The following is a 14,896-nucleotide window of genomic DNA, read 5'->3' on the forward strand; positions in this document are numbered from 1 at the left end:
ATCAAGTGTCCACTTCGCAAATAATAATTTGATTTTACGCAAATATTATACTTTTTGGTTTATGGTTATTCTAATTTAATATATTTTTTGATTACATTTTAAATTATTGAATGCATTCTTCATGAAATTTATGCCTCACATTTTACCTTTTAGACTGTTATCAATTGACTTTGCTTTGCTCATATTTCTCACTAAAAACGTTTTTCAATTACTATAAAATTTTAATATTATTTCTAAAAAGTGTTTGTATTTATGAGGATTTCATTTTCATTTTTAAATTTCTCTTTCAGATTTTAATTACATAAATGATTCGTTTCCAGTTAATGGAAGACGCACGGGAGAAGCGGTGTAGCACCAGGGTGCCTGGGTCAAGGACCTTACCCCTTGTAGAACAGATATATTATTTCGAATACTGTCATAAGTAACTAGTTTATATAAATATGTAATACATTCAGGTTCAGCAACAAACTTTGAAGTAATGACGAGCAGAATTTGGAGACGAAAGCAGATTAAATCTTTATTTTTATTTTTAGCAACATGTTTTGGCGACACACAAGTTGGCACATTAAATGTGCCTGTTCCGAACGGCTCATATTTTTTATAACTTTGTAGCAAGAAAGCAGCAGTAGACATATAGCAGTCCAGCTAAGGCAAAGCATAGAAAGCAAGTGCGTAATGTTCAAGATGAAATCTTAAGTCAGACTGAGTTTTGGTTCTCAATACATTCTGATTGGACAGTTAATACTCCTCTAAAATTATCATTGGCTTGTTGAGTTTTAGTTCCATTTACATCATCATAATTATGTAAGAATTATATGACATAGAATAGTCTCGAAATGACACAGCGCAGAGAGAGGTTACTATTTTTAGAATAGAGAAGCGAAATTTACGTTGCTAATTTAATCTTTTATATATTCTCTATTTTTCTTACATATATATAATTAAATCATGTTTTTAAAAATTTTTAAAGTTATGAGAATAGATATATATTAGAGATAAATTAAAAGATAAATTTCTAAAAAGACTTATAAGGTATTTCTCCCACTTCCCTAGCGTGCCTTCGTGGTGTACTGGTTCTGCAAGCTGGGCCGGTATTCCAGAGGTCCGTGGTTCGATTCCCGGCGAAGGCGGTTGCATATTGTTCATTTTTCTGCTTCCAATTAACCTAATGATTCTACAAGTGGCGCCCGAACTTGAAGGGTTGTGGATGATGATTCTCCGCATCCAGGATTTGGCGACTAGGTCCCCTAAAACCCTAGTCGCCCTTTAAAAAGGGGAGTATATAAGGTATTTCTCCCACTTCCCTAGCGTGCCTTCGTGGTGTAGTGGTTCAGCACGCTGAACTGCTATTCCAGAGGTCTGTGGTTCGATTCCCGACGAAGGCGGTTGCATATTTTTCATCTCTCCTGCTTCCAATTAATCCTAATGACTCTACAGACTAAAGTGTGCGTCAAGTTTCAATAGACTTGAAGTGCTATCTAGGAAGGTCGAGAAAGGAGGAATGAGCTGTCTACAGCCTGATGCGGAAAAAGCATTCATATAAGTAATAGGCAAAGTAGTGTGAGTCTCTTGGTGCACTAGTAATAATTAAACCTTAAATCCACAACACAATATTAAGAAGTACGTAACAGATTAAATACGTTATACAATATGGGTACTAAGTATGGTCATAGGCCGTTTACTATTATTTGGGTCATTAAAGTCGTAATCGTAAATCCTAATAACTGGGTTGTTAATATTAACAAGATTGACATAAAAGTTCCGTGCGAGCCGTCAGTAAAAACACTTAAGTTGTTCTATACACAGTTCTTCACGTAACTTTTGATTTCGAACGTACCAGGGCGAATTGGTAATCTGTCATAGGACACATTTGTTTTCTATTACAATTTAGATTTTCGGCATAAATCGTGCTATTCTAGCATAAAAATGACATTTTAAAATATGATTAACGAATCACTTTGGAAGAAGGATATCAAGATCTTTGATTATCATGTCCTCGTTTTCTGGTAACATAAGAACTGGAACTGTTTCCTCTTAAACCTCTGAGAATACAATTAGTTTTTACTGCTGTCCAAAATACATTATTTGTTCCTGATACATTATTTTCGAGTAAAGCCGACATAGTAAATACTTATTTTATAAAAAATAAATTACTTATTTTATAAAAATAAAATTTACTACTCTCGAATTTTATTCCATTTTTATTATGCCCAAATAACCTTTAATAGCTTGAAAAGGATCAATGTTATCTTTCATTCAAGCTATTAAAGATTATTTGGGCATAATAAAAATGGAATAAAATTCGAGAGTAGTAAATTTAAAGATGTTGAATCCTGAATATCCAGAATTACTATGCACTGTAATAATTTAGTCATATTGAATTAAAATTTACGCTGTTCTTATGTATAGCATTTTAGCGACTTTTTACAAATCCAATTTAAATATATAATAAAGATATTAGCATATTTTTCTCCATAGCGTATTTTCCCCCTAGCCTTCTAACGTCGGCTTCTGAAAATTAAAAAAAATACTTGCATGATTTTCCTTTTTCTTAACGCTCTTGGAGAAGGAGCTTTCGTGAATTTTAAAATAGATTCTTCATCTAGTGATTGTTTTTTTTTTTTTTTACTAACGAAGATAAACTTTCACAAACTACCTGTAAAGATCACGCCGTACTTTTTTATTTTAACTATTGAGTTTTATGCCAACCTAACGCAAGAGTCGACTATTCACATCAAAGAAGATACGAGCCGATATTAAGCCTAAGATTTCGCTGAGCCAGCTGGATATTCACCTTTCCTACTTATTTATGGGTCGTTTGAGGCCTAGAATTAGCAAAGATAACAGTAAGAACATGCGAGGCTGAAGTTACAAGTCAAAGTGAAGATATCTCATTGGATATTGTGATGCTTTTATTTCTCCATAATGATATTGGACTGTGCATTTCTTTTAAAGGAATATTGTGACAGTAACCTATAGATTATTGCATGACTATTTATCATTTGTTATGCTTGCTGTACTTCAAAAATTGCATTATTTGGATAAATTTCCTTTTTCAATATTCGGACTATAAAATTACACTGGTTATTATAAATTAAGGAAAAATCACAAAAATCACGATTACTGAAAAAGTTAAATGTAGAATTTTATGAAACTTACCCACAATATACAACACATAGTAAGGTATCAAATAACATAAAAATAAATTACCAGACAGTTATGGTAGTATAGAACTTAGCACATGTATAAAATGAACACATCGAAGGTGTCAGTTTGCTATAGAAAAAGTACCTTCAATATGGAATATGGTTGCCTCTAGAAGCAATACAGCACTTACAGCGATGCGTGATGCTTTCATTTATGCGATCTATCAGTTCCATAGGAAGCGAGAGCCATTGCTTTTGAAAAGCAGTTGCAAGCATGGCAAGGGTCTGAGGGGGCGGATTGAGAGCAGCTAGAAGTCTCTCTAAAGCATCCCAAACGTGCTCGATCGGATTCAAGTCCGGGGATCGAGGTGGCCACTTCATGCGCATAAGTGTTTCCTGTTGAAGATAATCATCTACGATTCGGACTCTGTGTGGTTTTTGTGTTGCCGTCCTGTAACAGAAAAGCATCACCTATTGCCTCGGCACATGGGCGCACATAAGCATCAAAGATGTCATCTATAATAAATCGGAGCATTCACGGTTTCCGTTGAAAAGACATGGAGGTCAATGCGCCCACCCAATATACAACACATAGTAAGGTATCAAATAACAATATACAACACATAGTAAGGTATCAAAAAGATGCCACCCCAAACACAGGCACTGCCTCTTCCTTATGCATCTCTTTAACGGATGTCTGATGGATGATAGGGTTACAGGTTCTCTCCATATCAAATAACGCCTACTATCGCTTTCTAGACTAAACCTGGACTCAACCATAAAAAGAACATCCCTCCATTGACCAGGCGTCCAGTGGACATGTTGTCGGGCCTATTGCAAATGGTCCCTCCTATCGCGTGACGTGAGCGACAAGCAAATGACTAGTCGTCTCGCATACAGACCACCTTCGTGAAACCTTCTACGCATAGTTGACGTTGACACCAACCTTCCGGTGGCTGCAGCAAGGGAGGATCTAAGAAGAGTCGGAGTAGAGGTTCTATTTCTGCGTGTACATAATGTCAAATATCGGTCATCTGCGCTCATCATAGCAGTTGGCCGTCCTTGGATGAACCTCATAGAGGCCGAATCTGTGGTTTGAAATCGCCTCTAAAATCTATGAACCACAAAAGGGCTCACATGTAGCCATCTGGCCACTTCTGTTTGACTTTATCCTGCCTGTAGTCTCCCAATGGTTCTCCATCGTAGTTCTGCAGGATGGTGGCCATGCCTTCTGATGCCTGGAGGTCATTGTTACGAATTAGCTATCTCAGATTTCTGATGTCACTATCCCAGTGAAATATGTGGGCTTGCTCTCAAACATGGACTTTTATTCTCCTCGCAGATGACGTATTCCGAGTGCAGCGCCAATAATTTGAATATTGCAGTTTTACTCAGCTACACTTACTTGGCAACATATTCAAATTTTACACGGTTTGGCTTCTTTTTGAGGGAATTATCGCTATTTTTGTGATACTTCCTTAATTTATGATAACCAGTGTTCTAAGAAAAAGTAAAAATACACGAGAAAATACGGTATATGCAATCGTGAGATATATTATAAATTGTTTTATACTTTTAATTGGGTGGAATTAATTTTATTATAGAATGCAGTTTCGAGCTAAACAATTAATTCCATTATAGAATTTTAAAATTTATAGAAACAAAATGAGAAGCCAGTTCAATAGAACTAAGTTACGAAAAAAAAAAAAAAAAAAAAAAAAAAAAAAAAAAAAAAAACAAATGGCAGGATATTTGATTACTAAGTCATTGAAATAGCTACAAGCATTACCTTTTAGGAATAGCAATATTTATTAGCTCAGTATTAACAGTAAACGCTTTAAAGTAACACTCTCAAAGTTAATAGCAACAGTGAGACATAAGTTTTATTATTCCTGATCGCTTAAAATTATTAAAGAGAGCTTTTAAAGTTAAAATGTTTTAGTTGACATGTTTAAGTGACCGGCAACGAAGTAATTAAACGAATAACATGACTATTAAGAATCCTTTCCATGTAGTAAATAGTGAATAACATTCTCCACTGGATGCACAAATCGATTTAACCTTTCGTTAGGCCGATATCTAAGTTGAAATTAATGTGTTCATTTCCTGTTTCAAATTAGGCAGAAGCAAGTTTCTAGTAAATCGTTATAGAATCATTTCTCAAAGTTAGATTGCAAGAATATAAATTCAATTACGGATAAGCTAAATATCACATGTATTGTTAATTCATCCAATTATTTTTATCAACCTTGTTCAGTTTATTTTGATTTTATTGTTCTTAATTTCAATAACCTATACTGAACAAAACTCCTTGAAATTATATAAGCAGTTCTTTTTCTTTTCAATTAGTAAAGAAATTGCTGATAAAAACGTAAGAAATCACGACGATAATATTAGCCTAGACGAACGTTTAATTGTTATTTATTTTTTAACTAGTCCACTGACCATTCTTCTGGTTTCTGATGATTATTATACGATTTCGTGTTATCTAGTGGTGTTTTTGAGTACAAAACGCAAGCTTTATCTGTTGCATCAACTGGTTATCCGTCGACAAAAATGATAAACGACTTGTTTTCAAGTCAGCCGTAAGCTGAAGACGGCCAGGTTAGGTTTATTTAATTACGGCAAAACCTCGAGGGCTATCTGCCTAAAGGGAATGATGCTTTCGTGGAGGATTTTCTAAGGGAAACTGGCTCATATACACTTTACACATGGGGAAAACCACGAAAACACCCATGCAGCCAGCCCGTTCGCGGGATTCGAACCTCGGACCGAACTACCAGTTTTCAGCGACTTTACCGCTCGGCCGCTGGTGGGCCTGAAGACGGCCAGACGTAAGCTCAAATTAAATTTGCACTTTTTTGTATTAAATAGAGAGCTAAAGTAGTCTCTTGTTGCATGTTTTACAAGAATGGTATTATTGTATGTATATCTGTTATCTGAACAAAATAAGTATAGTAATTACGTTTAACTCATCTTATCCCACTGTCCTATTTAAAGGACAGCTGAAAAACAGCATGTGGAAATCAGTATTTGCTTGGTGCGAATATTTTGTCAGCTGGAAAATGTATTAGCATCTGCTAGCGTGAGTTATGTGTCTCGCCCCCTCCTACTTCCTCTGGACATTTTGATTATTCATCGCATTAGTGGGCGTGGTTTCTATCATCTCTTTGTGGTTGTAGAATTCGTTTTTAGTTTACTTTGGACACTCGGCTGGGCATTTTGTATGTGAAAGTACTCTTTACTTATCATCCTGGTGGTTAATGAAGGCTTTATTGTCATTAGGTGAGATTTAGAGCATTGTTTTTAACTATCCCCTAAATAGGACAATGGGACGATAAGTATGCAATTGACGCGTTCTTTCCCTCTTTATAAATAAGGTAAAAAGAAATTCTAGTGTTTCTCCCCCTGCTGAGTTATATCAGTGCAAACGTTTCTGAAGTTAGAGGAAGCATTAGAACCAGTCAATAGCTTAGATTCAGATGAGAGCGAAGTTGAAATTGCTGTGTTACCACCAGATGCCAGTGAACTAACTGACGAAGATGAAGGGGATGAAAATGAAGTAAATACTGGTGAGATTATTGTAACCGATGTTCCTGGGTCTTTGTAGGTTATAACTGAAGATAGTTTCCAGCCTGAACCGTCCACAAGCTCTAGTGTTTCCACAACAAAGAGTAGAAAAAAAGCTAAAAGACACCAGTCATCTTGGATAAAGAATAAATCATCACAATATACAAAATGGAAAACACAGGATGAATCAATTGCAAGTGACTTCTTCAAGCAGATGGAAACTGCATTGAAAGATAAAACTCCATCAGAGCTTTTTGAGCAGTTTTATTCCAGTGAAGTCTACGATCTCATTGTAAAAAAAAAAAAAAAAAAAAAAAAAAAAAAAACTGTGCGATATGCAACAGATGTAAAACATGAACACGATTTCTTGACCACTGCCAACGAAATACGTGTTTTTATCGGAATTTTTTTTTCTGGTTATCATTCAAATATCTACGAACGTGACTGCTGGTCAGATGCGGTAAAGAATCTGATGCGAGAAATGATACTCCTCTTGGTACTTGGTTTATGATGAAACTAACACAGAATATTGTGAATCCTTCAAGCTACACTTTATACTTTGATAACGTTTTTACTAGCATTTATCTTTTGAAAAGTCTTGATGAACAGGGTTTTCGAGTTACAGTAACTATACGAGAAAGTCGGATAAACCACGAGTTTCCCTTAGAAGAATCTAAGTCTATGCGGAAGAAAGAAAGAGGCACGTCTGATTTTGCATTTGACGAGAAATCTGAGATTTTCCTGGTGCGATGGAATGATAATAGTACTGTCACTGTTGCTGCAATTTTCAGCACTTTAGAACCATTCTTTGATCTGAAGAGGCGAGTGAGAGGACACAAAGATAAAGTTAACGTAAAGATGCCAAATTTGATTAATTCTTACAACAAACATATGGGCGGTGTGGATCACCACGACTGGTTGGCTGGATATTTTTCCATTAAGATTCGTGGGAAAAAGTGATACTGGCCACTTTTATACGTTCGTTGGATATGGCTATGGTAAACGCCTGGATAATTCACAAAACTCTGAACAGAAATGAAGCTCTAAACTTAAAGGAGTTCCGAAGAGCTGTAACAACAGTTTATCTAAAAGAAACTGTGATAAGAACAAAAGGTAGACCTAGGATCTGGACTGTACCTTCTGATGCAAAAGAAGACATCCGTAAAGATAGTGTTGGTCATTTTTTACTAAAGCGAGAAAAACAGCGTCGTTGTCAAAGAGAGGTCTGCAAAGGAAAACCAAAAACATACTGTGGCAAATGTGACAAAACACTTTGTCAGGCTTACTTTGGACCTTTCCACCAAGATTAAAGTGAAATTCATCTGAAAAGTGAATTATCTTGTAAATAAGAAAATATTAGTCGAATAAAGTAAAATTTGTATACGGAAATCACTTTTCATCATAGAAGAGAACACTAAAAACATTGTAAGTACAAATTTTATCCCCTTTATCCCAGTGTCCTATTTAGAGGACGGGCCAGATTTCTTATATAAAATATAAAAAAAAAAATTCTAATTTTGTTATATTTAGTTTGTTTAGGTTTAATTAACCTTAGAAAATATAATTCTTTTCAAATTTGAACAAAATAAATAAATTGGGATAAAATGGGTTAAGAAGGATCTGCTATTACAGTACACATTTTTGTCATTAGACCTATTTTACCTATCAGATCAGATGATATTCTGCGGTCTGATTGCATATCACGTGTTCAGACTTCCAGTACGGTTAGGTGTCACTCAAAGACGATTTGAGAACAAACTATACTGCAGAGTTAAAAACGCAATCGTAACGCGAAAGAGAGTTGTAAAAGAAAAAGTAAAAAGTTCAGCTACTGCAACCTCAGGAATACTTACACACCGTTGCTTTTGGTCAATAATTTCGAGTCTGCAAAAGAGTGTGGAGAACATGATTTTTCAAGTTGTGGTCTTATTTAAAAACGAGACACAATTCATAATGGAAAGTTATTACAATGCAGATACTCTCTACAATACGATAGGGTGTCGCAGGTACGGGTGACAGAGAACCTCCATGCTACATGAATATGTGCAGCACAACACCGATTTGCTGTCAGTGCGTGATCCAACACTGTGAGACATTTCATAATAGATCCATATCTATCGCATGCTCGTTTGGATGGACGGTGTCATATTTCTGAAGGATGGCTTGCCTTAACTGTTGAATGGCTGACAAACAGATCTAGCAATCGTTTCGCCATGATATATGATCGCAGCGACATGATGCCCTAGCGCATTCAACCCTAATGTCAGGGAGCAATTAAATGCTACATTTGTTCAACAATTGAGCGAGCAAGTTGTGCCATCCGTTGGTCTGGTCTGCATGATCCCTGGACCTACACTTTCTGGATTTTTTTTCTAGGTTCACATTAAAGTTAGTTTTTTTATAAGATACGTTTATAGACAGTCAGGAGGAGCTTGGCACCCGCATCTGCGTAGCTGCCGTGACCGTTGACAAGTGACCAAAATATTTCAGAATGTCTGTGACTGGTGTTCATGTCAGGCTTGTGATACAGCTGGCAGACGAAATTTCTAAAATTTTCTATGACCTTCTTTAATATCGTAGTAATTCCATTTTGATGAATAAAATAACATTCTTATTTGCTGCCTTTTCGTGTCGCCTGTTCCATACCCCAGTTGCATGTTTCCGATTCTACCTTTTTATCTGAAATCGATTCATCTTTGAATGACCTACCTCTTTTAGGGGCTGGTACAATCGGTAGCGAAACCTCCTGTGTAACCGGATAAATTCTCGTAAAATTTTGGCTTTTAGCAGATGTAAAAACAAAATGCTTTGTAAATGAATATATTTATTTGAAAAAAATAAAAGACCAATTGAAAAATGTGTTAGGAAGCATAATGTTTATTGGTTGATTGAGCTCTGTTATAACATCGGAAGATATGTTACTGTGGACAACTTCTTAACTTCATTGAATTTAATCAAAAATTTGAGAAATAAAAAAATTAGGTACATTAGCACAGTGAACTGTGCAAAACAATGGATTTCTCTGTCGTTCAAAAATATAAAAGATGTATGAGAGTACAACGAATGTATCGTAGAAATATGAAAGACGTATGGCAGTGACATGATAATAGACCTCTCAAATACTATATCTTCTCCGCCATATAAAAGGGAAAAAAGAAAAAAAAATATCCTTCTCGTGAGTTCATTTCATCCAACTTTAGAAACTGCATCAAATGCGGAAAACACACCCACTGTTATGAGACTTTAAAATGCAACCAACTATTAAACATATCGTTTTGATCAAATGGCTGGGAAATATTCGTTCAGGTCTTTAAGGCGACGTTGACCAGTACATGTGTTTCTTAATATCAAGGATTTATTTATGATAAACGCGTGAATCATCTATAGGAGACTACCGACAATGCAAACATAAGTCGCTGTGATTTTATGGACACATGTAAAGGAACAGCTGCGGAAAAATTACATTTAAGAAGAGTCCTTTTGCTTCCATGAGAAGCCTAAAAGATGTTTCTTCTTCATATAAGTGTAAATAATGACAGATTAACCAGTGTAAGCAAACTGAAACCGTAAATGTCAATGAAAGGTGCAATAAATATTTGCGTGGGCTTCAGAGTACCCACGCGTGACATTTAGAATCACTAAAATAATCATTTTTGTAAATTACAAATACGAATAGTGTAAGTAATTTATTTCATTTTTATACGTATTTTACTATTTTGAAAAATAAGAACCAAATTAATTAATCAAATCACAAAGTTCAATTTAATCAAAGTTCTTCGAAACTTAGCGCATGAGACTAATATTAATAATCTGTATAGTAAAAGAGAAATTATTGCCATGCAATTCTGTAAGAAATTGAAGATTTTTAATTTTTTAAGAAAAATTAATTTAATGAAATAAATTATGACATATTTTTAAAAACATTAAAAATGCTTAGTTTTTTTTAACCTTGTAATAAAAATTAGTTTAACGAAGTAAATTATAAATATTTTAGAAAACGTTAGGAGATGTTAGTTTTTTCAATTAATTAAATTGCAACACTGTAAATGTCGACGTTTTCAAGTGTCGTAATTTAAAAGTTTGAAATAGACCAATAGTTTCAGTTTAAAAAATGAAATTAGTAAGAAAAAGGGCCTAGTAAAATGCGACATATGTTAAACATATGACATTTCTTTTAAGAAGTGTTTGAAACTTAATATTTTACATGAGCTTCAAAGTAAAGCAAATTCCATTTAGTAAAAATGTTCTTACTCAACTGAATCTTTTAAAGGAATACAATTTTCTAACAGACTAACTGTTCTGAAGAATTATGAAAATTTTATGACTTAAATACTTTTCCTGGGGAAAAAGCAGAAATTCATGCTCTTTGTAAAGCTATATAAAAAATAATTGTACAGAAGATATATAAATTCCGATTTTAGCATTACTAATAGGAATCCGAAGAGTGAAAATTAAAAGATATTATTTAGAAATTTGTTTAATAATGTCCTGCTTAGATGGTATTTAGAAGCATTTTTTTTTATCTTTCTCAAAAATTTTATCTGATGACTCAGATGCTTTTAATTATATGAGGGGCGTATTTTATCCTTGATTTGTTTGCAATGAAATGGTATTTGCTTACTGATACACATTTTTGTTTGTCTCGTAATACAGGAATTATATTTGCATGTGTTCATTTAAAAATGTTGCGTAATTCTAAATGAATTTTCGTTTCCAAATAGTTGAAGCACGCAATTTTCCATCGTACCTTAAACACTTTCTATGTGGCCATTAAATATTTGAAGATAACTTATGAGAAATGATCGCATCAATTATCATAACACGTATTCTGTAGCCATACCATAACACATACACTGGTGTGCAAAAATTAAGGACGAAGTCGAAAAATTAGCATATCAGCTGAACGAAGAGGCAGAGCGGACAGAAAGACCAATCAGGAGATTAATTAAGGTGATGTACGGTAGCACATGCGCAGATATGCAGGTAGACGTAATGGGGGAGTGTCTGGGTAGTATAAAGCATGTTGTCGGTGTAAGATCAGTATTTCTGGCAAAGAGATTGCACGCCGTATAGCAGTTAAAATCACACCGAGTTGCTGTCTCAGCGAGAAATGGCGAATAATCAATCTGTTAGACGACATCTGGATGCTTTTACCCGAGGTCGAATCATTGGGAAGTTGGAGGAAGGCCGCAGTGTGACAAGTGTAGCTGCAGAGTTCGGAATTGCTCACAGCACCGTTTCACGACTTTGGAGACAATTTCAAACTACAGGAACAGCTATCCGGGGATTTAGTAGTGGTCGTCCACGGGGAACCACTCCCGCAGATGACCGGTATATTGCCTTACAGTCCAGAAGAAACAGGCGGCAGACAGCGGGAGAAATCGCTAGACACACGACACAGGCGACTGGACGACCGTTATCACGTTTTATCGTGGCTAGAAGACTGCCCGGTGGTGGTCTGTTTGCACGACGCCCTGTACGGTGTGTACCTCTAACGCCTGCCCATCGGAGAAGGCGTTCTCTGTGGTGCCGGAAACACCGGAATTGGAGAGACAATGAATGGGGACGAGTACTCTTTACAGATGAGAGCAGATTCAGTCTGAGTAGCGATTCTCATCGCATACTCACCTGGAGAGAGCGGGGAAGCCGCAATCATCCTTCGAACATCATTGAAAGGGACAGGTATGGAGGTGGCGGTGTTCTCGTTTGGGGAGGCATCATGCTTGGTAGTCGTACAGACCTTCACATCTTCGACACAGGTTCAGTCAACGGGACCCGTTATTGTAACGAGATTCTTCTTCCATATTTGCGTCTTTTTAGAGGCGCTATGGGTCCGCAGTTCCTTTTCATGGACGACAATGCACCATGTCATCGCACAGTAGCTGCCGAACAGCTCTTAGAGAGTGAGGATATTGAACGTATGGATTGGCCGGCACGATCTCCGGATCTCAATCCCATCGAGCATGTATGGGATTTTCTAGGCAGACACTAGGCAGCTCGTACCTTACCACTGTTCCGGGTAACGGTTCCGGAGCTTCGATTGGCGCTGCAAGACGAATGGGCAGCAATGCGTCAACAACTCATTGACACCCTCATTCTCAGCATGGGCAGACGCTGTGAAACCTGCCTAGCAGTCAGGGAAGATCATATTCCCTATTAAAGACCGGATGTTTCTTGCTGGACACCCATCACAGGGATGTTTCAGCCTTCAGTCGCATTGCGCTCCATGCTACTTTTTAAATAAAGCTTCTTTTTATCCCTCTGATTTTTCTTTTAGTAAGTGTTGCTTACATTACTCATGTCCTTACGTATTGGGGATCTTCCGGTATTAAATGTGTTGATTTGGAAAGTTTTTGTACAAAGTTATATTGAAAAAACCGTCTCGTCCTTAACTTTTGCACACCAGTGTAGTCTGTAGCATTACGAAGATTTGTAGATGATGTTTTCTGTTGCCGTATGCCCTGTTTAAATATCGTATCTGATGCTGGGAAGTTTTGAGCTAATTGTTTAGAGGTCACGTAGTAAACATTTGTACATAAACAAAATATATGTAAGTGTCTAATAAATCAGACTGGATAGAATTTAAAGTAATAAACAGAGAGCGTTATTCCATACAACGTTTATTGAGGAACACCAAAGACGATCTGATAGATACACATAATTATGACATAACAGTTTCTTTTTAAAATAAACACTACTGCCATCTATTGGAGATCGGAGGATGCATAGTCATAAACATACTATATTTAACAGGACATGGATCACGAAAAATGGCCGCGCTTAGCTCGAAATCAAGCCTGTTCTGTAATCTATTTAGATAAGTCTAGGTGATTTTTTGTTTCGCCATACGACGTGTTTAAAGATTACGTATCAATTCTCGAATTTGAATAGTTAATCCTGAGAAGTAATAAGATAGAGGTCCCATAACATTTATTTTTCGTTCGCCGCCAAATATATCACATCCAAAGCAACACGTCTCTAAAAATATACGTATAATTTGAATGAAATAAAGGTATAGTTTCTTTTGCACGTTAGTTTTATGAAAATTATGCGAATAAGAAAACCTGAAGATATCGTAGACACTTTAACGTATTTCCCACACGTTATTTTTACGAATAGTATTTGAAGCCAAATGTACTAAAAGCCTGACGCTGTCATGGTAATTTTCATTCGTTACTTTTAAGAATACTATAGGAATTCTAAAAGAATTGTTCAAAATTTCGTAAATATTCACTAAAAATATACGAAACAAATAACTGGGAAAATTTACGTATAAATATATGTAATTTTGTACCATAAATATACTCAGATCCTTGAAATTCACTTATATTATTCGTAAAAGCTGGGAATAAAGGACAGTCATTCGCATGAATATACCTGAAAGTTGCGAATAACTTACCCATATTGTAACGTAAAAGTATACGTAAATATATTCTATTTTTTTCCGTACACTATTTATGATACATTTGCATTCAACATGCATATATTTTATACGAAGGGCTATTCGTAAACTTAACTGTTTTTCACTGCAATTTACGAATGCATGTTGATTGGGATAATTCCTTTCTAAATGGTAAAAATGCCCTCAGATGACCTTGCCTAACATGTCAATTACCTGCTCTCATGATTAAAATGCAGTTTTACATTTTTATGATCACTTTGAAAAGAATATTCATCTTTCTCAAGACGTCTGCTATATTCGACTCGCCACTCGTGAAACCACCTTGCTACTACAGGCGTTCCTCTGAATAACGTTTTTTGAACATGATTAACCAATAAACAACTATTTTTAAATCTGTAATTTGAAGTTTTAATCAAATATATATGTTTGAAGTCAAGGTTAGAGTAGACCGGAGGGTACCCCTTGTATTATCGCGAAGTTGTTGTTTCATTTATTTCCAAGTTGTTGTTTCATTTATCGCCAAGTTGTTGCTTCATTTATGGTAACCTGAGTAGTTGAATGTTCCGTAAATATACTTTTCCCTAGAATTGGGTACTCCTTTGACTCTTTAAGTGAAAATATATCGATGTGTACATGGACAAAGTCAAGGAAGTGCGTAATGTCAAGTTTGTGCAATTATTTGATGTTTTTTAGTGCAAACAGGTCGACGTGTACATGGATAATATCAATGTAGTGCGCAGTGAGTCGTTTGTGCAATTCTGTGATTTTGTTTAAGTGA

General features: G+C 35.7%; 1 non-coding gene across 1 annotated transcript; it reads left to right on the top strand.

Moving 5' to 3' along the window:
- Positions 1-1,311: 1,311 nt before the first annotated feature.
- TRNAS-GCU (transfer RNA serine (anticodon GCU)) lies at positions 1,312-1,385 on the top strand. The gene has a single exon. It is a non-coding gene; the product is annotated as a tRNA-Ser (tRNA).
- The last annotated feature ends 13,511 nt before the right edge of the window (positions 1,386-14,896 follow it).

Source organism: Stegodyphus dumicola, chromosome 4, assembly GCF_044657685.1.
Source record: "Stegodyphus dumicola isolate Sdum_Otavi_A_Nest chromosome 4, ASM4465768v1".
In the NCBI taxonomy this organism is placed as follows: Eukaryota; Metazoa; Arthropoda; class Arachnida; order Araneae; family Eresidae; genus Stegodyphus; species Stegodyphus dumicola.